Raw genomic sequence first — 25691 nt, forward strand, 5'->3', positions numbered from 1 at the left:
TAAACTAAACCCTTTCCTCCCTAAAACACTTTGTCCGATCGTTTATCATAGCAACAGAAAGGAAACCAGAGAGATAATCATCTGCTTGCATTCCTAAATTAGTATGAAGATGGAGTTGTGCCCCTTGTCATTCACCCTTTTAATCATTGGAACCATGATACACATTTCCCTAGGTACATGTCACATAACATGATAATTCTCATGATTTTCAACACACCACAGAGCTCCACACTGAGTGGTATAAGGGCAGAACTACAGGACATAACCCCTTGCCCTAGCACCTCTTATCATAAGGGCTCATTTCTGCCATTTTGGAACTGGTTTTCAGTCTCTGTCTATGGCTTTGAGTGCGTGTGCTCATGTACATGTACTGTGATGACTATTCTTGGTTGTCAACTTGACTATAACTGGAATGAACTATAATCCAAAAATGGAGGGCACACCCTTGATTTGGATCTTGAGACAAGAAGACAACATACCTGTGTGGTGGTTGAGGGTGAGAGAAAGAGCCCTCCTCTCTTGCCCCTGCCACCTGTTGGGGGCAAGGGAGCTGACCCTCCCCCTTACCAGCTGTAGCTCTTGGGAAAGTGGAACCTGCACCTCGCCTGAGCAGCACAGTAGAGCTGACCCTATTGACAAGGGGTGTGGGTGAACCTCCCTAAGAACATGAGCATGGGAGATCAGGCCCCACCCCTTATCTACCATATGGTGGTGTGGGCAGAGGAGAGATGCCCTCCTTGCTGCCTGTAGCAGGTGGAAGAGTTGGCCCTGAGGTCGTAAGAGTGGGAGAGCAGTCCCTGCACCTCACCAGCTGCAGTACTTGGGAGAGCAGGACCTGCACCTCACCTGGGCAACACAGTAGAGCTAACCCTGAAGATGTAGGTATGGGAGAGACAACCCTGAGGATCTGAAAGCAGGAGAACTGGCCCTATCCTTGCTAATCCCTGTAAGGGGTGAACTAGCCATGCTGGAAAGCTCACCCTAGTGGTGAAGACAGGGGAGAGATGGCAGGCTGACCAACCCTGCAATTACCCAGGCCCAGAACCAGGGTTATGAGTTGGCTCACCCCAACATCCACCCCATATGTGATCTGCTGCAACATGTGAAGGGGCTGGTTCTGTGGACCCAAAGCTACAGGATCTCCATGACACAGGACAACAACAGGATATCCAAGAGGAGTCCCAGTGAGGGCCCAGTATCCATAGTGTAGCAGAAACCAGATACTTCAAACCATACCAATGACTCTTTGCAATGAACACTTGCACATAAAGATACATGAATAAAGGGTTTACTGCATGACTCACTATGCCACACTATAGCTTCCATGATGAGATTTTTTCCTCTTTTCCCCCTCTTTCTTAAATTTTATTTTATTTTATTTTGGGGAGAGGGAGGTTGCAAGGGCAAAGAGAGAGGAAATGAATGGGATTGAGGTGCATGATGTGAAAGACACAAAGAATAAATAAAGAATAAATAAAAAGAGAGTTTAAAAAGGAAGAAGACCACATGCCTTTGACCCAGTCTTGAGGCTGGAAGGCACACATCTTTAATGCAGATCTTGAGGTGGGAAGGCACACCCTCAATCTGGGCCACACCTTCTGCTGGAGGTCTATACAAGGACAATGGAGGAAGGAAGGCTGTCTTCCCTCTGCTTGCCCTCACCCTGTCAGCACATCCATGCCTTCACTGGCATCAGAGCCTGCTTCTTCAGGATTCCAGCATCTACAGAAGACCAGCTAAGATATCCAGCCTTGTGGGACTCAGAAAGTACTAGACTTTTTGATTTTCTGTTCACAGCTAGTCATTGTTGAACTGCAGCCTATAAGTCATTCCAATAAATTCATATATATGAATTTGTATACTAATACATGTACATATACATTTTATCCTGATGTTCTATTGTCCCACCAGAGAGAACATGCTGTATCAACTTACAATAACTATTCCAAACACTAAGCCATCACTTTGAGGAGAGAAATAACTTCTGTTTTCTGTGACATAGTCTTATTAGGCTTCCTAGAGTTCAGGGACTTTTCCATGGGTCCCAGGAGAGACACAGAAGCAGGGTCAGCATGCCTTTTATAAAAACAAATATATAAATTAGGGAAAATATACACGTCAGCCATGTATAATCCTTTTCTTTCTCTCCTTTTTTTAACCCTGTAAAATTCTAATTCAAGGTTGGGTATAGTGATAGGTGAGTGTAATCCTAGATATCAGGAGGACAAGGCAAGAGAATCCTTGAGTTTGAGTTCAGTCTGGGTTATAGCTGGACCCTGGGAAAAAACAAACAAACAGACAAACAAAACCAACAAGATTCAAGCCTGGGTAAGAAAAACAACGTATTATTTTTGCTTGAAAATTCCGGCATTTGTGGAAAAGCTACTAAAATTTTGTCTTCAGTCTAACAGTTTAATTTTGGGTTTGAGGATATCTAGGTTTTTACCTACTAGTTTTTCCATACGTCCTAGGCTGGCTGTCTAAGGGCCATGTGTACCAGCGCTCTCAGCTCTCATGTCATGTACTATCAGTCTAAGCTTGGACCACAGCCTTAAAGCATACAGTGACTTCAGTGTTCCTCTCAGGATTCTTGGGGGCCTCGTGGTTTCTTGACCATCCGTCTTTCACCCTGACTCCTATGTTCAGGGCAGGCATCCTGCCTTCTTGCTCCCTGAGGCTTCTTTAACTTCCCTCCTCACTTCCCAGGGCCAGTCAGTGTTCCATGCACCATGTTCTCCTGCAAGCTCTTGAACGTAGTGGCCTTGCCTTGAATCATGGGAATTAAAGGGTTAAATGCTGATACGACGACGACCTGAACCCAAGGATAGACATCTCTCTCTCAAGAGTGCAGCCTCTTTGCAACCTTCAAGGAAAGGGTTTCCTGCCCCCCCCCCCACCGTAGTGGGGCAGTTTCTTGGCCCTGCCTAGCTCCATGGTCTGGACTAATCTCTCCCAACTGAGCTCTCATACCTGCTTATAAAATAATCACTCAGGCTCATTTTAATTACAAACTGTGTGGCCTATGGCTCAGGCTTCTTGCTAGGTAGCTCTTATAACTTAACTCAACTCATTCCTATTAATCTATGTGTTGCCATGTGGCCCTGGCCTCACCAGTCTGCTGGCATCTTGTTGCTCCTTGGGAGGGAGGCTGGTGTCTCCCCAGACTCCGCCCTCCTTCTTTCCGTATCTCTACTTGGATTTTCCACCTTTCTCTAAGCTGCCTTGCCATAGGCCAAAGTAGCTTATTTATTAGCCAATGAGAGCAACATATATTCACAGGGTACAGAAAGACATTCCGCAGCACACCTCTCGCTTCTACTTCAGAGAATCCTCATCCTACACAGTCATCTCTCTTCTTCCCATTCCAAGGCTAAGAACCTGTTGGCTCTTGCACTACTACAGAAGACTTAATTTTTCTCTTAACCTGGTGAATAAAATCATTTTACTATTTTTATTGTGGCTTCTTTCATTCTAGAGGGCTAAGTAAAGACAATGATTCTCTAGACAAAAAATCTTCTATGGCTTGTCTGGTAGTCCTCTGTTCTCCACTTACAGATTTGGGACAACAGTTCATTTGCTTGCTTGTTTGTTTTTTTAGACAGTCTCTTGTAGCACAGGCTGGTCCTGAACTCACTATGTAGCTGAGAATGACCTAGAATTCTCAGTCCTCCCACTGCCCCTTCCCTTAGGCTGGGATGACAAACATGTGCTACCCACATCGGGCTTAGGTTTGTGTGTTGTGTGTACACATGTGTCTGTAAGTCCACATGTATGCACATGTGTGGAGACCAGAGGTCTGCCTTGGGTATCTTCCTCAGTCACTCTCCATTTGATATTTTGAGTAGTAGAATATTTTAAGGTATGTTTCTTTTGTTTATGTTGCATTTGTTTAAGTTACTGTGCCTATATAAAACTCCTGATAGTCTAATAAAGAACTAAATGGTCAATAGCAAGGCAGAAGAAAGAATAGGCATGGCTGGCAGGCAGAGAGGGAATATATATAGAAGGAGAAATCTGGGAGAAGAGAAAGATCTAGGAAGGAGAGCACTATCTAGCAGCCAGAGAAGGAGGAGGACTCCAGAGGTCAGCCACTCAGCTACACATCAAGCCACGGAGTAAGAGTAAGATTTACAGAAGTAAGAGAATGGGAAAAGCCCAGAGGCAAAAGGTAGATGGAATAAGTTAAGAAAACCTGGCAAGAAACTAAGCCAAATGAAAACTGGGCATTCGTAAGTAATAATATGCCTCTATGTGTGATTTATTTGGGAGCTGAGCAGCAGGCCCCCCAAAAGAGAAAAGAACAAAAACTAACAACAAAAACATGGTCTCTCACACTGAACTGGGAGCTTACTTACTTGACTAGAGATGGCTGGCCAGCAAACCCTAGGGACCTTGTTGTCATTGTCACACTCCCAGTTCAGGGCATACAGGCACACACTGCAGTCCCTGGCTCTTTACAGAGGTGCTGAGGATCTGAATGCTCTCATACTCCTGGGACCGTACTTTACCTACTGAGACATCCCTAGCCCTAGATGTTGAAACCAACTTCTTGCTCTCTTCTCATTAAACAAGATACACACTTAAGGACCAAGAACTATCAGTAACCACCCCAAAATCTCCCCTGTAAATACAGCTGCCTCTGCATTGTCAGAGTCTCCTTGCACCCAATTCTACTTCTGTGACTCCTCAGGAAACAGTGTCACAGAAGCAAACAGAGCCTGTGCCAGGGAGTCTGCTCATGACATGGTCGTTATTAAAAATCAAAACACGAAGATAATTTAAAGGTCTGATAAAGAGAAGATGACTCAGTGACTCATGATTCACTTGAATACTCTATAGACATCAAAAGGACAGCCATAAAGACATGAGAATAACACAGGAAATAATTATGAGAGAGTGTATCTTAGATGCAAACTTGTAAAGAAGAAACACATTATGTTTTCCAGTGTATGCACAGGAAACAAAAAGTGTATCAAAGAGCATGGCAGCAGGTGGGAAGAACACAGACCTGTGGTGCGTGTCTTTTCTCTAGAAAAGAATTCTATTCATTCTACTAAGAATAAGCTTAAAAATAAATACAATTTTAACTCACTGAGTCATTCCAGGCTTATTAAAATTTAAGTCAAAGAACCAAGATAAATGAAGTTCATATATAATTTCATATGAGTCTCTCTTGTATACCTAATATTTAAAGAAGTTTATTTCATTACTCTTATGTGTGTGTGTGTGTGTGTGTGTGTGTGTGTGTGTGTGTGTGTGTATAATACACATGGGACATGGAGTGCATGTGGAGGTCAGAGAACAACTTTCAGAAGTCAGTTCTCTCCTTCCACAGGCTTTAGAGATCAAACTCGGGATCAGGCATGTGGGGCAAGTGCTTTTGCCCACTGAGCCCTCTCACAGACCCCAGTTCTATGCTACTGCTCACATCTGAGTGAGTTCAGTGGTACCCATTTTCTAGTTGGATCAACTCTCTGAAAAGTGGTCAAGACCTGGGAAAGGTCAAAGGGCTCTAGTAGGCTAAGCGGATGTCAATGTCCACATACTTGCCCCAGTCTCTCACTGAGACTCAGTCACTGTCCAGGACACTAACAAGCTAGGATTTCTAAGCCATGGTGGGTGAGGAACAGGAAGTTGCCAAATGAATGAGGTTATAGAAGTGACATTTGCCAGTCTGAATAACTAAAATACGGAAGTAGAGAAAAGTATTCCAAAACGGATTAAATATTTCAAAAACCACCTCCTGTTGGATGCCTAGCCTGACTGTACTACAGAACAGTTTGTGGTAATGTCTCTACTGATGACTCTGGGGGTCTTCAACAGCAAAGAAGCTGCCCTGCTTGGCCTGCTTCCACCCAGAGAAGCAGGTGGAATACACATTCTGGAAAAGAATTCCACTTCATACTTTCTTCAAAGTATCCTGGGTACTTGTATTTCCTACGACAAACAAACTAATCCCACATAATACAAGAGACTGCTTTTGTCTCCATAGTAGGCAATGAAAGGGTTAAAGCTTAGCTAGCTCTCTCTCTCTCTCTCTCTCTCTCTCTCTCTCTCTCTCTCTCTCTCTCTCTCTCCCCCACCCTGGAAAAAGTAGCAATTTATTAATTGGGAGAAGCCACCTTCTCCTCAAATTTCCCTTTATTTTTCACTGTGTTACTGACAAAGCACGCTAAGAATGCTTTTCAGTCTCGAAGCTTGCACGGGCTCCTCTGGTCTCCTTTCCCAGACACCCCCTCTGCTCACATTGCTGTCCCTTCTACATTCCCACCCACCATCCACCCACTTGCTTTATCACACTGTGGAGCTGCACCAGCCTCTTGAGCTTTCAATGGAGATATGAAAACCGTCAGTTTCTCTTACAGCTAACAAGAAACTCTCCTGCTCCCATCCCTGGGAATGCCGTGAGCTCTGGGAGATGCCAGCATATCACAATGGTTGGGGCCGTTTGGAAACTTTTCAAGTTGTTTGTATTCATGGATTTGTTCCAACTGAGGCACATGTCTAAAAAAGAATGAATGCCAAAGATAACAAAAAAGGCAAAGACGAGGGAGAAGGGGCACATATCCAGAGCACAGGAGTAAACAAGATAAAACTGACCAAACAGCGGACTGTTCAAGGGCATTGGAATCGCCACCGCATTTGGAGTCACCCAGAAGACGAGGTTAAAGACTGCTTGGCTGTCTCTCAGAAGACCCTGAATGTTTAACAGCTCCCTCACATCCAGGCGAGTAGAGGTCATCGCACTTCGCTGTTATTTAAACTGTTTACAGCCATATTCCAGTGGTCCTTGTTGACAATGCTGTTTCCAGGCAATTTTCTAAAAACGTTCTGATTGCCATTGCTTGTCATTAGCAGCTATAATTTGTTTTCAGGGTGGATGGTCAGCACCGTAATTGCCTTCAGAATGCCAGTGGCTTTGTGTGATATTGGGTGCAACTCTGCCTCCAATTTATTGCTATTTCTTGAACCCAATTTCAATTAAGAAGACTATGCCCTTCCCAGCATCACAGATAATGGAAGATCATTATTTTTGTATTCTTATGGCTACAAATTTCCACAGCACTAACAATTCCAGGCATTACAGTCTTTTACTAATTATCTAGCTCTGGATTCTGAGCCCTAAGCCATTTTTGATGCTGATCTCTAGACTAGCCACTGAGGCTAGGGACGGGTAGTTGGCTGGTGAGAGGTTCCTCCCTTCCTGTTAGAATCCTCACCCTTTTTTCAGGCCACCCCACCCAACTGGGACCTGCACAGGCTGGCTTCATGACTTTGTTTGAAGTTTTTTTGTTTGATGTTCTCCAAATCTATAAAATGCATTCCAAACACAAATATAGATTATTTGATGTCTTGGATTTTCCCCGTTCCTAGTCAGTCATGTTCATTCACTCCTTTACCCCTTCATTAAAACAGGAATTGAGCTCTCCTATGTCAGGCACGCAATGGGTCAGGCTCTGGGAGGCGAGCTGCAGCCTTCCCATGCAGTTGACTGAAAGGACTGCCCACAAGGTATTTAATGCCGGAGACCATATTTAGGGGAACTCAGTGGCACTGTTCATTCCCTTAAGTTGCTTGTGTTGGGGCATTTTATCACAGTCACAGGGGAAGAAATCAACTCAATGAGCCATTTTACAGAGAAGGAAAGAGACACGCTAAGTGGGTGTGTTCAAAGAAATGAAAACTGGAAGAAACAAAAGTACCTTTATTCCTACTGTGTGCATGTGTGTGTGTGTGTGTGTGTGTGTGTGTGTGTGTGTGTGTGTGTTATGATGTATATGTGTGCAAATGTGTGCAAGCACACACATTTGTACATATTCATGTGGAAGGCATATTGGTGTTAGATACCCTCCTCTGTTGGTCTCCATCTTGTTTTCTGAGACAAGGTCTCTCACTGAATCTGGAACTCACTTACTGGTTAGAATGGCTAGCCAGGAGGTTCTAGGGATCCCCCTGTCCCCACCTGCCTGCCTTGAGATTACAGGTATAAGCTACCAGGCTCAGCTTTGTATGTTGGTGCTGAGGATTTGAACTCAGGTACCTTATCCACTGAGCTGTTCCCCGGGCCCCAAAGTGTGAGATCTTAACAAATCATCCTACTACAATGACTACTGCCCTCAAAGACTCAACACTGGAGATTCACAGTGCAGCTTTTAGGGTGAGAACTCAATTATTTATAATGAAAGCTAATATCTGGTCATTAAAATGATGCTCCTTCAGACACTAAGCATTTAAATGTTTACCATTTCCGGATGAAAATATTCCCAAAGGATACTGGACACATTTTTGTGTTAGGATAGACCACAGTGGTTTAATTGACTGCTTGTAGAAGACTTGTTCATGGCAAAGGGACATATTTGCTGCTATGTTGAGTGTATCATGTATGCTGAGGAATGCCCCCTGCAGGTTCATGTAAACACTTGGTCCTCAGTTACTGGAGCTGTTTTGGGAAGTTATGCAGTCCTTAAGAGATGGGAGCTGTATTGGCAGAATTGGGTCACGATGAGATGGACTTTGAGGATAACGTCTTCTGGTTCTGGCCCAAGCTCTCTGCCACCAAGATGTGAAAAGCTCTTTCACATATTCGTGCTGCAAAGGATGGCCCTTTCCCTTCCATGATGAAATACGGCCAAGGCTGTGAGCCAAGGTGAGTCTTTCCTCCTTTAAGTGGCTTCTGCCATGAACTTTGTGGCAGCAATAAGAAAAGTAACCAATATAGAGGCCAGCATGGACCAGTCCTGTACGGTGCACCTGCTCCGTATGCATGAGGCCCTGGGCCCAGTCCTAAGTATTGCACCAAACAAACGCTTTGCCAGATGTGCTGACATCATATGCCTGTAATCCTCTTATGCGGGAGGTAGAGAAGGGGAGATAGATGTAGGATAGAAAATGAAGTCCTTTCACAAAAGCAATGAGAATGAAAAGACACTAGAGTTGTCCCCAGTACATGCTGATGTCCTTAGAAAAGGGGATATTTGGACACAGAGATCTGAACAGAGGGAAGACAGTGTGATAGGACACTGCACAAGCTCAAGAGACAGGTCCAGGCAGACCTTCTCTCACAAGCTACGGAGGGAACCTATCATGCTCGCCACCTTGAATTTGGACCTCTAGCTTTTGAAGTGTGAGACTGTTGTGGCCAATGTCCAGTTTGTGGTTCATTGTTACAGCAGTATTCGGAAGCTAATACACACTCCCAAAGCCATGGAACCTGGAATTCCTTCTCAAATGAGAACAACAGTGTTTTGACAGGCTGGCCCAAGGACAGAGTGAACTTTCCCCAAAAGACTGCCTTTTGAGTTGTGCTACTCAAATGATTAAGGATGCAAGAAGGAACATTTGAATGCTGCTTTTCTGGAAAAAAGTTAAATGGATATGTTAACCTTAGAATTTGTGTCCACCTTTGAGTGGGGCCCAACTGCAGCTGATTCTAACAGATGGATGCTTCTGAGGATCACAGAGGAGCCCCAACAAGTATTCCAAACAGGTTTCAAGCAGAAGCAGCCTTTTCCTTAAAATGTGTGAACATCCTGGCAGTGTGGCAGCCTCCTCGTCCACTCCTCTCTTGAAGTAATTTTCAGGACAAGCTCAAACACAGCTCTCACAGTCAGTTATGGGAGGAGTTAATGACTCCGTGCTCAAAAGGAATGACTTTTCTGAATTATCCATTTGACAAATCTCCCTAAGGTAACACCCGCTACCCCCTGCTTGCTCCCCTAATTGAAGTTAGCAACTGTGTATCAGTCAGCTGCAGTCCATTCCCAGAAGGCAATAGTATTTGTCTTTCATTTCTGAAGAATTCTAAGTTTGCTGTTAGACAGTAAGTCACCTGGAAGTTTCTTTTGACACTTTCTGAATGTTCTCTGTAAATCTTTCCTGCCAGCTACCCATGTTAAGGTCCTCATTGCCCTGGGTTCAGCTCTCCATGACAGCAGTTAGTTCCTCACATGAAATGACTGAAGGGTTCACAGAAACTTGTTCTTCTCCAAAGGACTGTCCTTGTTGGCTTGTCATATGCATCTGAACATCCTAATAAATATATCAGTTTGGAATTAGCTGCTGACTTCATTTCTACATGAGAAGAAATAACCTCTGGGGCCAGAGAGACGGGTCCATAGTTGAGAGCAAGTACTTCTGTTTCAGAGAACCCAGGTTTGGTTCCCAGTACCCATGATGTAACCTCCTGGAACTCCGGTTGTAGGGAGTCCGATCTTTCTTCTGGCTTCTGCAGGCACCTACACTCACATGTGCATACACCGCCTCTACCATATACACAAATTAGTTTTCTCCAACAGAGACCCCCTGGGTATTCAAACCACACTTAAGGGCAGGCCCCAGGCTCAGCAGTAAATGGCCAACACAAAACAAACTCAAACTCAATGGTATTTTGGGAGTTTGGCTGGAGTTTGTTTGCTTATTTGTTTGTTTGTTTGTTTGTGTGTTTGTTTTTGTCTCACAATGCTTTGTCTGGGCTGTTTTGTTTACCTCACAGACATTTTGTTTATATATTATGGTTTCCGATTTTTATGTTTTTTGTGTGTTACATATAACATGTGTCTCAGCAGCTATATGTTTCATGTGATTTTTTTTTTACTTTTTCTGTTTGTTTGTTCCTATTCTTGTTTGTTTGCTTTTATTTTATCTTCTTATTTTTTTTAGATGTCTGTATTCTAACAAGAATAAAAAAGAGTGTGGCTTTGGGTGGGCGGAGAAGCAGGAAGGATCTGGAAGGAGTTGGGGGTAAGGAAACTGTAATCAAAATATATTGTATGAAAAAAATAAATTTTCAATAAAATAATTTTTAAAAAGATCTCTTAAAAATATAAAAGAATATCTGTTTCTTACCTGTATATATGTTTCTACTCTTGTTTAAGGTATTGCACTTATGCATCTCATTTAAAAATGTAATGTAGATTTATAATCCTTGAAAGTTATTATTATAAACTATTTAGGATAATTAAGAAATACAGGGGCTTGGGAATTTAGCTCAGTGGTAGAGTACTTGCCTAGCAAGCCCAAGGCCCTGGGTTTGGTCCTCAGCTTTGGTTTAAAAAAAAAAAAAAAAGAGAAGAAATACAGGCTCCTCTCAGCCCACTGGTGAGTTAAGAAGGAGCAGAGGAGAGCTGCAGTGACTCTGAGCAGGTTTATTTGATGCTTGATTATGTATAAATGTGCTTGTGTGCACACACATATGTAGGCACCTGTGAGCTGCATGATGTGAGTGGCGGGCACTGAACTCTGTTAGAGCTGAGTGAGCATTTTAATTGTCAAGACATCTTTCCAGGTCCCCGGGCTTTGCCTTCCTCCATGGCAGCATTTTCAGCCTTTGGGTTGGCTAGAACAAGGAAAAGCATAAGTAAGGATGTTATAGGATTCTTAGTCACTCTTCTGGAAAGAATTTGACACCTTTCTGCATTTGAGGCAAGTTTTGGTCAGAAGGGACATGATGACTTCTAGGGTCTTCAAAGCCTTGCTCACTCGTTTGCACACAGAACTTATTTCCTTTGCACCCACATTGGCTCTTGCTGAACATTGCATGCACCAATGCCCTGTAGTTTTGTGAGTGAGGGTTATCACGCCCACTACAGATGGTCCCCTGCATGCGATGGTTCAACTTAACCATCTTTCAAGTTTACAATAGTGTAGGAGCAATATGCATTCAGTAGAAACTGTACCTCAGCCAGGCAGTGGTGGTGTACACTTTTAATCCCAGTACTTGGTAGGCAGAGACAGGGGGATCTCCATAAATCCAAGGCCAGCCTTGTCTACAGACCTAGTTCCAGGATGGGTAGGGCTACACACAAAGAAACCCTGTCTTGAAAAACCAAAACAACCAAAAAGAAAAGAAGGAAGGAAGGAAGGAAGGAAGGAAGGAAGGAAGGAAGGAAGAAAGGAAGAAAGAAAGAAAGAAAGAAAGAAAGGAAGGAAGAAAGAAGGAAGGAAAGAAAGAAGGAAAGGAAGAAAGAATTCTACCTGAAAGTTTGAATTTGGCTCTTTTCTGGGGCCGATGGTGTTGTCTGGATCCTGTCTCACATTGCTGAATGAACCACTGATGGAGAGCCACAACTTGCAGTTGGTCCTGGTCATGAGGCAAAGCCACTGTCACTTTTGTGTGTTAAACCATGATGTGTAGAGGGCTACATGCATTGAACATATTTTCAACTTAGGACAATTTCAAACTGTAATGAATTTATCTGGATGCAGCTTCGCTGTCAGTTGAGTACAGCCCTGTCATAACTTGAGAAGTGCCTATGTATGACTCATTCAGCAAGGAATTACGGGAAACACGAATGACTCACACCAACTCTACTCAAGTAATAGTTCACTATCCCATAAGACTTCATTTAAAGATGTGACTCCAAAGATTAAACTACGAAGACTTTTCAGACAGATATGCTTAGCCCTTATAAAGGCAGGGTCCCTTATGACTACACCAGGCACGTGCCTATGGATCCCACTTGAGTATCGTGGAGTGCAATGATAATTGAAGTCATGTTCTCAATAGAGGAAAAATTCCCATGTTTTGCTTGAGTACTCTCAAGTCACTTCATGCTATCCCCCATCACAGGTCTGGATCTCCTTCACCTCTTGGTCCCTGTGGTCATCTGTTTGCTCCCCTTCCGTTTTGTTCCTTCACTCCGTGGGGCTCTCAAGGTGGTTAGTCTCTTTACTTTGCATTTGGCTTCATGTGCTGTTGTGGTTTCCACTGTTCTCTGCCTCCCCCCCCCCCCCCCAAAAAAAGGGAGTCACTGGGATCTTGTGCCTAGTGCTTCAGAATGTGACCTGATTTAGAGATCAGGTCTTTACAGAGCTAATAAGGCCTTCGTGAAGTCCTTCAGTGGACTCACCCAATGGGGTGGGTATCTTTACAGAGGGGAGAAACTTGAGCACCGAAACACATGAACACACAAAGAGGTGGTGATAGTGTATGAGTCAGGGTAGGCTGCCTAACACAATGTCACACACCAAGTAACCAAGTAAAATCTGTCTTTTACAACTGTGGAAGCTGGCAAGGCTGTTAGCGATGGCTTTGCTGGTTTGCTCCTTTGGGAGGGTTTCCTTCTTGATCTGCAGTGAGCCTGCTTCTTACTTGGTCCTCACATGTGGAAGGAGAGGGACAGGGACAGACAGGGGAGAGAAAGAGAAGGGGAGGGAGAATACAAGTGAAATCCCATCCTGAGGGTCTTCCCTTCATGACTTTGTCTAATCCAGATTATCTCCCCCTGGGCCTCTCTTCAAATAGCATGACACTGAGGGCTAGAGATTGAACACAGGGACTTTGGAGGGACACAGCTCAACCCATTGCAAAGGTAAAGCACGGGGAGAAGGTGACCATGACTACCAAAGAGAGAGCAGGAACAATTTTCCTTCCCTCCCTTAGACGGGCCTCAGGCTCTGACTTTGTCTTATGGAACTTTCTCATGGCAGCCTTAGAAATGAAACATTTGCTCTGCTTTAGTCCTTTTTTTGTGGCATTCCACAGAATACTGGAAATGGCTTTCTCGAAATATTTTTTCTTTTTGTGGTGAACTGCAACTCTAACTTCAGCCCACATTTAATCTGCTACTGAAAGTATATTAAAAACTCCTTCTGCTAAGTCTTTCCAGTGGTAAAGTACTGGTAGACAAGATAAGCGGATATTCCTAAATGTGAGGTGAGCTCTCGAAGCTGGGGATGATAGTAATTAATAATCAGTGCTTTCCAGGTATGGTATAGGATGGTAACACATGTAGCTTTACATATATTTATTTCTCATGACAATCCTATGATTGTCATTTATAGTGACATTATTTATACTAACCAAGAAATAGAAACAATCCATTGGCTAACACGTTAACACAAAATTTATATTCATATTCGTTTTGTACAACTATACAAAATTTGTACACAACATGGCCTATTTATTTATGGAATATTATACAGCCAGACAAAGGAACTAATTATTGGTACATGTTAACTCCATGGAGGACCCTTGAAAATGGGCTATATTTTAAAAGCCAAACACTAAAAGGTCACGGGTCTTCTAGCTGCCTTTAAATAAAATAGAGACACGTGAAAAAGAGTAGATTAGTGGCTGTCAGCAGCTGAGAGGAAAGAGATGTGGGTGATTTTTCATGAGTCTGGGATTTCTTGGGATTGTGGGAAGTCCTGAAATTGGAGGGTGGTGATGGATGTACAATCTCGTGACGGTACTGGAAGCTGCTGCACCGTGTGGTGTAAGAGGATGAACTGACTTGGGGGAGGATGGACATGGTGGGGGTGGGGTAGGAGGTGAGGGTTGTCAGGATACAAAGAATACATATGAGAAATTTTTAAAACATAATAAAAAATTTTTCAGGCACTCAGAGGCAGAGGCAGAAGCAGGCAGATCTCTGTGAGTTCGAGTCTAGTCTGGTCTACAAAGTGAGTTTCAGGACAACCAGAGTGACACAAAGATATGTCTCAAAAACCAACCAAACAAACAAACTAATTAATTAATTAAAAGTTTTTAAAATTTAAAAAGGGTGAACAGATACCCTCCCAAATAATTCAGCTCCCTCACATAAATGTTAGCCAGGACAGAAACAGAATAGGTGTTCTTTCCTCATTTTTAGGAAGTGTGTTGGGAGCAGAAGGTTTGTTCCTGAGGACAATATAGGAGCCCGCTGAGCCACTGACCCTGCACCGGAGTCTGTATTTAATGTAATTACTTCACCTGAACTATGTCACCTGCCTCCAGACCAATAGTCTCCCCCAGGTTCCTGAAACCTTGATGCTATTTTCTTTTCTACACTAAATTTCACCCAAGTTAAAAACAAAACACAATCCCCAGCACACCTACAATTTCAGAAATATACAACTCCCACAAGTGTTTCTAATTCCCCATTGTTAGAGGCATAAGCCTGTGAAAATCAACTTCGCCACATTGGCGGAAATTGTCTTCATTCATCCTGCCATGTGCTTCCACGCTCCAGAGAAACAGTATTTGGTTTATTGTTCACTTATTTACCCCAGGGATCCATGTCTTGGCTCAAACAATGTATATTACTATGAGTCAAGCCATCAATGCAACGTTTTGGGTCCAAATCAGTTTCATAACATTGCGGTGGGATGTTACTGCAGACTGGACACACACGCGAGCACTTCAAACTAATACTTAGTGTGTGCTGCCCCCACCCCCAAATTATAAATCACTAGGACATTTAAAATGAAAACCATCAACTAGGGTGAGAGCATAAGTGGAGTATGAGTTTGGTACTTAATCAGATACAAGGCTTTGAAATTAGTCAGTGAATTCTCAAGTGCTCCAAGGTAATTAACTGAAGAAAAAAAAAAGAAAGAAAGAAGAGAGAGAGAGAGAGATGAGAACTTTACTTTTGCTTCCTCCAAAATAAGAATTCAAATCTCTTGTTGGTACCAAGCAAAGTCATTGGTTGGTTTCAATGGCTTCACCTTCGTGTTTTGAAATCGGCGAAAGTCAGGAAAATATCCAGGTTGAACCTCAGGCCAAACTCATTTATTGTGTATAAAATTAAATTTCTGGAACCCCGAAGCTGGTTGCAATTCCAGGAAGGTTTCTCAGGAGAAGCCAGGGAAGTAGATTAATGTGAGAGGCATCAGTAACTCACCACAGGGCCCACACAGGCCTGGGCAGCCCTGGCCTGCCCCAAGCAGGGGCATCTTGTGGGACAGAGTGATAGCTGCCTGGATGTGAAGTCCTCTCCCAGTTTCCTCTTAGTGCCCTGTTATTGATTTGTTCTTTGTATCTTGGTCTAGACCCCACAGCAATTTACTTTCTCACCAGGGCAACTGCTCCTCTATGTCCAATGAACACAGAAATAGAATTCTTTTTAAAATGGCCCCAGAAAATGCTTTTTTAAGATTCAAAAAGATTCCAAAGTTGGGGTACAAGTGTTACACAGATCCCCACCCACTTTCATAGTCTGATGCATGGTTATCAGCCCCCAGCTTCAGGCCTTTATTACCAATGCTTTCATCCCAGGAAACATCAAGCAGACCAAATAGAACAACCCACCCCCACCCCTACCCCCACCCTGGGGCCCAGGGGGAACAGAACCAAAAATGCTCACAGAATAGAAAATAATTTGGGTTCATGATTGAGAGCTGGTGGTAATGGAGCTTGGCTGTTACAATACACATATAAATTTAAAGGTCATAACTCTGACCCATCCTGTTTCATAAAGCACATATTCTAAATAAAGTACACAAAATGTTATGTATAAATATGCCTCAAATTGAATAGAAAATATATTCAACAAAACAAATATTTGAGTTCCAACAACATATCACTTTGCAACTATTAAGGATTTACCAGTAAAGAGATTAACTGACCCCAGTGTTGTGCTGTGTTGTTTACATATAAGTTAACTATAGAAACATCACACAGCCCAAGAGTACCAGAAAAGGAACACAGAGCATTGTGGGAGAAATGTTTCACCCAGACTTACAGGATTATGGAATGTTTCCTATGAAAAGCAACATACACAGAGGACTTAAATGTGCCATATAGTCTACCTATGTGTGCTGGGTACCTGCAATGTATCAGTAGACATTGGTATAGGCTCTCGGGGAAGAGCGACAAGTAAGATGCAGTCCTGCCGTAGTCAGCCCCGCAGGCCCTAACTGAGGAGAGACAGTAAACAGAGCAGTGTAAGCACCCTGGAGAAACTTAGCCAAGGGAAGGCTGGGATGTAGGGAAGAAGGTGTGGTTGCAGTCTTACACAGAGATACCGGGACATCCTTATTTGTAAAGTGGTATTTGAGCAGAAGGCAGTGAGGAAGGATAAGGGTTTCTGTCTGGAGCAACAGCAGTCTAGGAACATAAGAACGAGCTCGAAGACTCTGATGTTCATGGATTCTGAGTGGGCTCAAGATATTAATAACAGGAACAGTTGTCCTGGAGTACCCAGAGCCCCAGAAAGATGGGTAGAAAGTGCTATTGGGAGCATCACATCCTCTCTTCCCATCCATTGGAAGGTGATGCTTTAGATGTCTTTTAAAGAAGAGTAGCAATTTTATTATTATGATGATGATGATAGGGTCTTACTCTGTTTCAAGCTGACCTGCAACTCACTGTGTAGCCTAGGCTGGCCTCAAACTCACAGCAATCCTGTTGCCTCAGCTTGCCAGGTGCTGGGATGACAGGCTTGAAAGCACCTGTCTGCTCTGGAGAAGCAATTTTATTGTTTATTTGGTTTCTTGTTTCTTGCTTTGATTTTTGAGGCAGGGTTTCTAGGTGTCCGCCTGACCCCCCCCCAACCCCCCCCCCCCGGGCTGGGATTAAAGGTATGTGCCACCACCACCCTGCTGAGAGGTAGTTTTAAAGGGCCCCTTTTGTTGCTGTGATAAAAAATGAACTCTAAGCAAGCAACTGAGGAAGCAGGAAGGTGAGATAAGATGACGCTGCATTTAACTAAATTAAAGACCTGGGTAGGGACTAGAGACATGGCTGTCAGTAGGACCTGAGTTCAGATTCTCAGCACTCATGTAAAAAGCCAAGCATGGGGGTATATGCCAATAATCCCAGCACTTGGAGGTGGAGACAGAAGTATCCCTGGGGCCAGTCTAGTTGAACTGATGAGCTATGGGTTCAGTGAGAGACTCTGCCTCAAAGCATAAAGTGAGAACAACCAAGGAAGACACTGATGCCTACTGTAGCCTCCACATGCATGCTCCATCACAAGTGTAGATGCATGTAAAAAATTGAAAATAAATTCTTTAAAAGAGGGCAAGGATGGCACGGGACTGGTGTCGTGGAAACTGTACCTGTAAGAAACGGCTAGATACTGGATGGAGGCTTTTGAAAGCGGGACAAACCACTTGGACTGGATATGAATAATGAGATATGGTATTATGAGAGCAAGGGTTTGGGCCTGATTGGAGGGAAGAATGGAGTTGCCATTGGTTGAGCTAAGAATGACTGCAAGGAGGACATGTCAACTAAATAGGATCAGCCATGAAGATCTGAGCCTGTTCAGCCTTGAGACACTGATTGTTGGTGACATTGACTTAGAAGCAGAAGCTCAGATATCTGGACTAGGGAATCATGAGTAAATAGGTGGCCTTTAAGCCATGAAATGGATGAGCTCATCCACAAGTGAGTCACCCCATATCTGAAATACAACTAAAAACTCAGACTGACCCAATGAGAAGAGATCATTTGTGTGGGGAGAGGAAAAAATCATAACAGAGCATGGAAACTCAACGAGTATTTATACCCAAGATCCAGCTTTTACTAGACATCTCAAAATGGTTCAATAAGGAGAGTCAACCGTATGTACAGACAGTAAAGACAGGGTTCTCCAAAGACAGATTGCAGCTGATTTAGAAGGGAAATTCTGAAAGTAATTGATCACAGCTTGGTTGTTACATGGCTTCCTCCACTCTACAGATTCTAGGAGACCAAGATTTTAAGAGCTGCATGCCATCCCATGACACCCAGAGGCTTGGGCCACCTATGAGTTTATTCCTGTATGCTTCAGTTCATTTTATTGTTCCAAATAAGCACTTGGACTTTTGGTAAAACATTACAAGAAACATTAACACACACAGCAAAGAACTTTAAAATACTTAGAGCATTTAAAAACAACTTTCCATCTGTCTAATAATAAGGAATACAAGAGACTGATCCGTACACAACATTGGATATCTAGTCTTAACTATGTATCAGTGGCCCTGGTGCCCATACTCTTCTAGGTAGCTGGCTGAAGTTCTAAAACCCTTAGGCTAGGAGTCCCCTCTATCGCTGGAGGGTTAAACATTTATTTGTAACTCCAGTGTAATGCAGAAAAGAAATTTTGCTGTCTGGTTTCATGGAGTTTGCAGATAGAGTTCTTCTGTAGGTTTGTGTCTTGGTCATGCTGAATTTTCCTTGGAGACCATTGGCTCACGATCTCTGCTCTTGACCCAGAACTCCCACATGCAGTTAAAATTAGACTAATGGTAACACTTTGGTTAATTTCATGACTTGCAAGAACCACTGATTGCTTTTGTTCCTTTCCTGAGGACAAAATGCTTTCATACCGTTTAAGGGGAGGGCCTTCTCTTCTGAGCCTGCTCTGTCTCAATGCTGAGCATTGCTGTCAGCAGTTAAAGGCAGTGACAGGACCCGAGCTCCCATAGCTGGCCACACAAATACAAGGACTGGGTGGCCTCTGCTGGGAGTGATTTATGCTGGTTGGCGAGGCCTCCCTGCAGAAATCTCTCCCAGACATCCAGAGCCCTGCTGCCTATATCCAGCAGTGAGCCATTTCTTCACATTAGCACTGTGTGGAAAACATTCTTCAAAAGGGCTTCATGTTAAGTCAATGTGTTGGCCAGGAAGGTGGGAAGGAGGTGCTGGGTAAAGAGTAAAAGAAGGGAGTTGACAGAGAGGTGGTGGCATAAAACTGTGGGGGCTGCAGTTTTATTATGGGCTGTATTGCCATCCTGGTGCAAACAGAGTAGGTAACAATTAAGAGAGAATGATTCCACTATGGCTCAAACCCACAAGCTCATGTCTAATGTGGTCTTATTATTTGTTTATATGAAAGCTTAATAAATGAGTGTGGATTCAACCTGATCTGTAATTGGCTTGCTAATTCAGTACAAATTATAGGGTGAAGACAGTGCTTTTCAGCTGTGGGAAATTTTGCCCTTCTCTCCAAAAGGCTATTGGAAATATCTGGGGATGCTTTGGGTTGTGATAACAGAGCATTTCAGGGGAGGTTCTACTTGTATCGAGTGGGTAGAGGCCAGGAGTGCTATTGAACATCTTACAACACATAGGATAATTTCTCCCCCCAAAAGAATTATCCAGCCTCAAGTATCAACTGTGCCACAGTGGATAAACCCTGGCCCAGGGCTACAGACAAATGGGTAGGCTTGGACCTAAGACAGAACTGGAGCACAGAGATGTCCAGTCCAACTTGACTCAGAAACACCAGTGAATGCTTTAAAACATTGGCATGAAATGTGCCCCACCCCAGCGATGCTTGCCTTCAGAAGTTCACCATTATGTTTAACCTTGTAGGTGGATATTTGAAGGGTGGGAGTTTGGTCCCTGGACTTGATCTGTTTACCACCACCTCAGTAGTCAGAAGGCAAGGAGTTTCAGCCAGTTCACATGGAGCCCACTGTAGTGACACCTCTCACCAGTGAGTCCGTCTGAAGAAGGTCCCCTGTAAATAAATTGTTCATGTGATGTTTCCTGATGAGTGGCAAAAATGTCTTCTTTCTTATCTTCTAAGTGTCCCAGCTAATTGAGTGTCAGACAATGGCCACGGAGAGCCATGTTTTCTAAGCCGACATCTTCTGTATGTCTTTTCTCGCTGAGGGATGATAATACTTTCTACATGACCACTCCACAAGGCACAATCTTTAGCCATTGTCTGTCTTCCTTCTCCAGACATTTCCATCCTAAAAGCCACATGAAGTGTTTTAAGAGCTGGCCGAAAAGGGCCCCTCAGTAGCTGCTTCTGTGTGTTGCCTAATGCACGTTAATGGCAACGCGCTCATGCTCACTGCCACCCTTACAGAGGGCTGTGGAGGAAGGACCTTCACTACTCCTTCCTCAACTTTGACAAAGCCCTGCTGATGTGAAGAGCTGCAAAGAGATCATGGGTAGACAGACTGTCTGAAAATTTCCCTCTGTCCTAAAGACCACCTACTCCCACCTTAGAGTCTCATGGACTCCAGACTGGCCTTGAATTTTCTATGTAGCCAAGGATGATCTTGACTTTCTGCTCTTGTCTCACTCCCCAGTGTTGAGATCACAGGTATGCCTCTTCTGTTTATGTAGTGCTGGGGATTGAACCCAGGACTTCATGTATGCTAGGCAAGCACTACTAACTGAGCCATACCCCCAACCTTCTTCATTCTTAAAAATTTATCTGCTAGACAGCAAGGATGATGTACAGAAGATGTCAGCAGAAATATGGCTCTCCGTGGTTACTGTCTGACATTCAGTTAGCTGGGACACTTAGAAGATGAGAAGGAAGACATTTTTGCCACTCATCAGGATACATCACCTGAACAATTTATCTATAGGGGACCTTCTTCAGAAGGACTCACTGGTGAGAGGTGTCACTATAGTGGGCTCCATGTGAACTGGCTAAAACTCCTCAGAAGGGACCCAGCCCAGCCAGCTCTTCACCCAACCACATCCTGACTCAGGGAGAGTCCACTAACTTGCTGAATTCACTGGTAATTTGAGCTGGGAGTAAAGAAATCTCTTTAGTCTCTGTCTCTTCCCCCACCCCGACCCTCACCCCAGTCCACAAAATGTAACCTCAGTCAGTAATTCTCTCTTTTCAGGCTCTCTTCCGGCTTCTGATGGTCAACCAATTCTTCCCCCTTAGTAACATGACTCCTAAGCACGTATTTTGTATTTTCTCATAGTTATTCCTGGAATCTAGGTTAATATTGGAATTTTTTTCCTTTCATGCCAGAAAAGCCTTTCTCCAGCATTCCAGAAACTTCCATGGTAGTATATAAGATCTCAGGTTGGATTGTGGGCTATGTGATAGTGTCTGCCCTGGAATGTGTCTTCTTGGCTAATGGAAGCCTGACTGACGGAAGAACATGGGCCTCTGGATTGGAACCCTGCCACTACCCACAGGATAAAAGAGCAATGTCCAGAGTAGTGAGGAGAATCTATCCAGACCTCCAGGCTGAGGTAGAGGAGCAGAGGGTGGGAGGGAATGGAATTCATCTTCATTCTCTTGGTGAAGGCCTGGGAATGTCTGGTGCATGACAACCCAAGCACTGCTCCCCCACTTTACATGCTCCTCTCCACAAGGCAGCTAGAGAAGGGAGAAAGCAGGCCCTCTTTTGGTTAGCCTTTATTCCTTGAACCAAGTTGTGACAAGCCACTGATTTCTACCCTATAAATTATTCAAAATTCCACCTTCACATTGAGATTGGAAAATCAATCTCCCTGATTAAAAAGTGACCAGCTTCACATTGCCAAATGTTTCTTTAATCTTTTAATTATGTCTAGTTACAGACAGCAGGAGTCTCAAAGAGTCAGGGAGCTGTGCTCTGCACTAAGTGAACTCAACAGATCTATAAGTCCGTCAGCCTTTCTGTGTAGCCATCTAGCCTCATTACCGTAGGTAGAACTGCTTTCAGAAACACTGCCAGAAAATGGTGCCCTTCTCTTTACTTCTATGCCAGGATCACTGGGAAAAAATTGTTGTTTTTAGAGTCTAACTAAAAATGAGACCCTAGAAAGCCTAGTGATCTAGATCCAGTAATCCTAGAAAGATCATTTATTATCCTGCACTGGGTGGGCAGAGACATCAGGCTATCTGGAGCCTGCTGGCCAGCTAGTTTAATCAAATCAGCAAGCTTCAGATTTGCTCTCAAAAATTAAGGTGATTGATGAAGATAGCCAGTTTCAACCTCTGGTATCTACACACATGTACACATGCACACATACACACACACACTACATACACACTTACACAGAGCTATCGTAGCATTACAAGTGTAAAAAACCAATGAGAGGAAGAAATTGATAGCATGCCAATGTTGGTATATAGGCCTAAAAATCCAACCCAAAGCCAGCAGCATAAACAGAGCTGAGATAACCCAGGAACGCTCATAGTGTACATGAACTCCCTGAGCCAAGTTTGTGGAAGAATTACAATCACTTCCACCACCCAGTGCTTCCTGTAAGGTGGCTCTTCTCTCCTGAGCCAGATAAAAGGCAGTCTCTAGAAGGCTTTCTAAGGCAAGCAACAGGTTACTGAATGCAAAACAAGAAGAGAAAGCTCCAGGTTAGCCTTGCAGTATTGCTGGGGATGTCATTTATTAAGTGCATTGTTTGAAAATGCAGAGAAACCTATGATAACAGGGCTCAACAAAACCAAAGCATTTCAGCTGCCAAATGCAGATACACAGCCAGCTGCTCCTGACTGGACATCTTGAGGACTTTCAGCAGAAACTCGTACTGACTAAAGGCGTTCTCACACACTGTCAGCCACTGTTTGAAACACCCTTGCCATGATATGCCTAGCACTGTCCATTTCACAGTCCCCTTTCAAGTGTCTTTTGGAGAAATGGTACCATGACAGGAAATTTAAGGTCCATTCTAAATAGAAAGGAGATTCCGAGTTGGAGTGGCAACCTGTGATTCCATCACGCTGAAGGTTTTGCACAGTGGGATGTCTGGGTCCATAAACTACTGGAGAACCCAGAGCATCAGGATGAAGGATTGCAGGCAGGGGGAGGGAGGGACTGGGACAGTTCTGCAGTATCTATGACCCCTGCAGTGAACCCTGCCTCACCCTGCAAGGCTGCCTCCATTCTTATCAGTCAGGGCATTGACAGCACCTGCTGGAGATGATGCATTCCACGGCCTCACCCACCACCAGCTCACGATAACAGGAGGGCATGCCTCTTGCTCTTAGAAGACAAATTCCTTGTCTATGCTGGAGTTTCAGTGGGGACACTGAAATCTCCAGCAAATACTGAATACATGAACTCCTTGAAACTGCTCAAAGAAGGTAATTTAATTCACATTCCATAAAGATGTATAAAGTTTTTCTAATCACAACACTAGATGGCTGAAAAAAAAAATCCAACCTTTAACTAATTTGACACCCCAGGAGGGCTGAGATTGTTGCAACAGGTTGATGATTTTCCTTATAAAATCAGAATTAAAATGTCATATGCTTGAGTACTTCAAATGTCACTTGAAATCCCTTGTATCTGAAGCCCCGTAGTTTCCTCTGGAAAACACACACATAGACACAGACATATGTATATTCACACATATATACTCACATGTGCACACACATGAATACACATATGCATAAACACACACATATACACAGACTACCTGCTAGTTCTTATGGAGTAGAAAGAATTCTTACCTCAAAGTTCTCTATTGTCCAAACTTATTGGGATGTAGGGACAAGGGCAGTGAATTAATATAGTCATCAGGCATACAGTGGCATCTACATAGGTCAAATGATAAGGGGGCCATCAGGATGAACATATAAAAATGCAAATATAGTGTGGTGGTTTGAATGCTAATGGGCCCATAGACTTATATATTTGAATGTTTGGTATCCAGTTGGTGGGCTGCAGAAGAAGGATCAGGAGGTGTGGTCTTGTTGGAGGAGGTGTGTCACAGGGGTGGGCTTTGAGGTTTCGAAAGCTCACACCAGGCCCAGTCTCTCATGCTCTCTCTGCCTCCATTTCCCAGATATAAAAAGGTATAAGATCTCAGTTTTTTTGTGCCACTTTTCCCTCCTTGCTCTTCCAGGAGGGAATGCTATTGGGTTCAACCTGATGTGGGTCTCATGCAGGTAATCAGAGCTTCTCTGATGCCAAGATAGCAATGCCTAGAGGAGAGTTCCACAAATGCACATGGTTCACGGAGCCTGAGAGTCATTTTATATATCATTTTAAGTGACTTTATTATCTAAAGTTTTAAATGATTTTGGAAGACAGTTTGACCACATTTCAGTCCTCTGTCACAAATGTAGTAGTGATGACAAGAAACACAGCTTCAGGTGTGTGGCCTTTCTACTTGTGGTATCGTGTGTGAATGCTCAAAATGTTTTGGATCCTTGACATTGCAGATTTAGGATTCACTTTAAAAATTATCTACATGAATGATGGGGTGAGAGGGGGTGGCACAGCATACACATGGAGATCAGAAGACAGCTTTGTGGAGACAGTTCTTTCCTTCTACCTTAACGTAGGTTCTGGAGATGGAACTCCAGACTCCAGGCTGACACAGAAAGTGCCTTTACTTACTGAGCCACCTCATTGGTCTGGATTTGAGGTTTCTGTATTAGAGATGCTCAACATGAATTCAAAATCAAGAGGACTGGGCCTGGAGCTCAATGGTAGAGTACTTGTCTGAAGATTCATGAGGTCTCAGGTGATCCCTAGGAGGGAGCACAAAAAAGGGAGGATGAGGGAGAGGGAGGGAGGGAGAGGGAGAGAGAAAGAGAGAGAGAGAATAGAGTAATATGATGTTTAAAAAAAGAGGAAAATTGGTTTGAGTCAGAGGTTGGAAGTTTGACAAGACATACATAAAGACCATGCCAGTCTACATGTTAATGAGGTTGGAAAAAACATTACAAGGCCCCACCCACCCTTGGATGAAGATTTACAGGCAATCAATGGCTGCTGAATGAAGGAGACCATTTTTCTCCAAGAATGAGATCCTGATAGGTTATCTAATAAGATGTGGTCAACCCTAAACATGTGGACATATTTGCAACATTAGATGGACTTAGTAACAATAATGATTGTGTGTGTAACAATAATAATTATTAAAAAGAGGTCATAAGAGGGAGTGGGCAAAGGAAGAGCTGGAAGGGGGAAAGAGGATGGAAATGATGTAAATATAGTATATTCATGTATGAAATTCTTAGAAAATGTAAACATTCATTACAAGTGCAATATATATATATATTTTTTTTTTTCTTTTAGGCATTTTTATTCTAAATGTGCCAGGAAATGGAAATAATTCATACAGATTGACGTCCATGAGCATAGAAGTAGTAAACAGCCCCTAGGAAAAGATGAGAGTTCCCCAGGAGATAGTAAAACATGGGATAAAAAGACACGATCAAGGAATAATTGGAGAAGGAAGAGGAGACTCAAGTAACATAATATAGCTCTCATCAGAGAGTTTAATTCAAAAGTGCTTCAAAGAGTCAAGTATTACAGGGTGCTCAGTAAATAGA

Source organism: Onychomys torridus, chromosome 5, assembly GCF_903995425.1.
Source record: "Onychomys torridus chromosome 5, mOncTor1.1, whole genome shotgun sequence".
Lineage (NCBI taxonomy): Eukaryota > Metazoa > Chordata > Mammalia > Rodentia > Cricetidae > Onychomys > Onychomys torridus.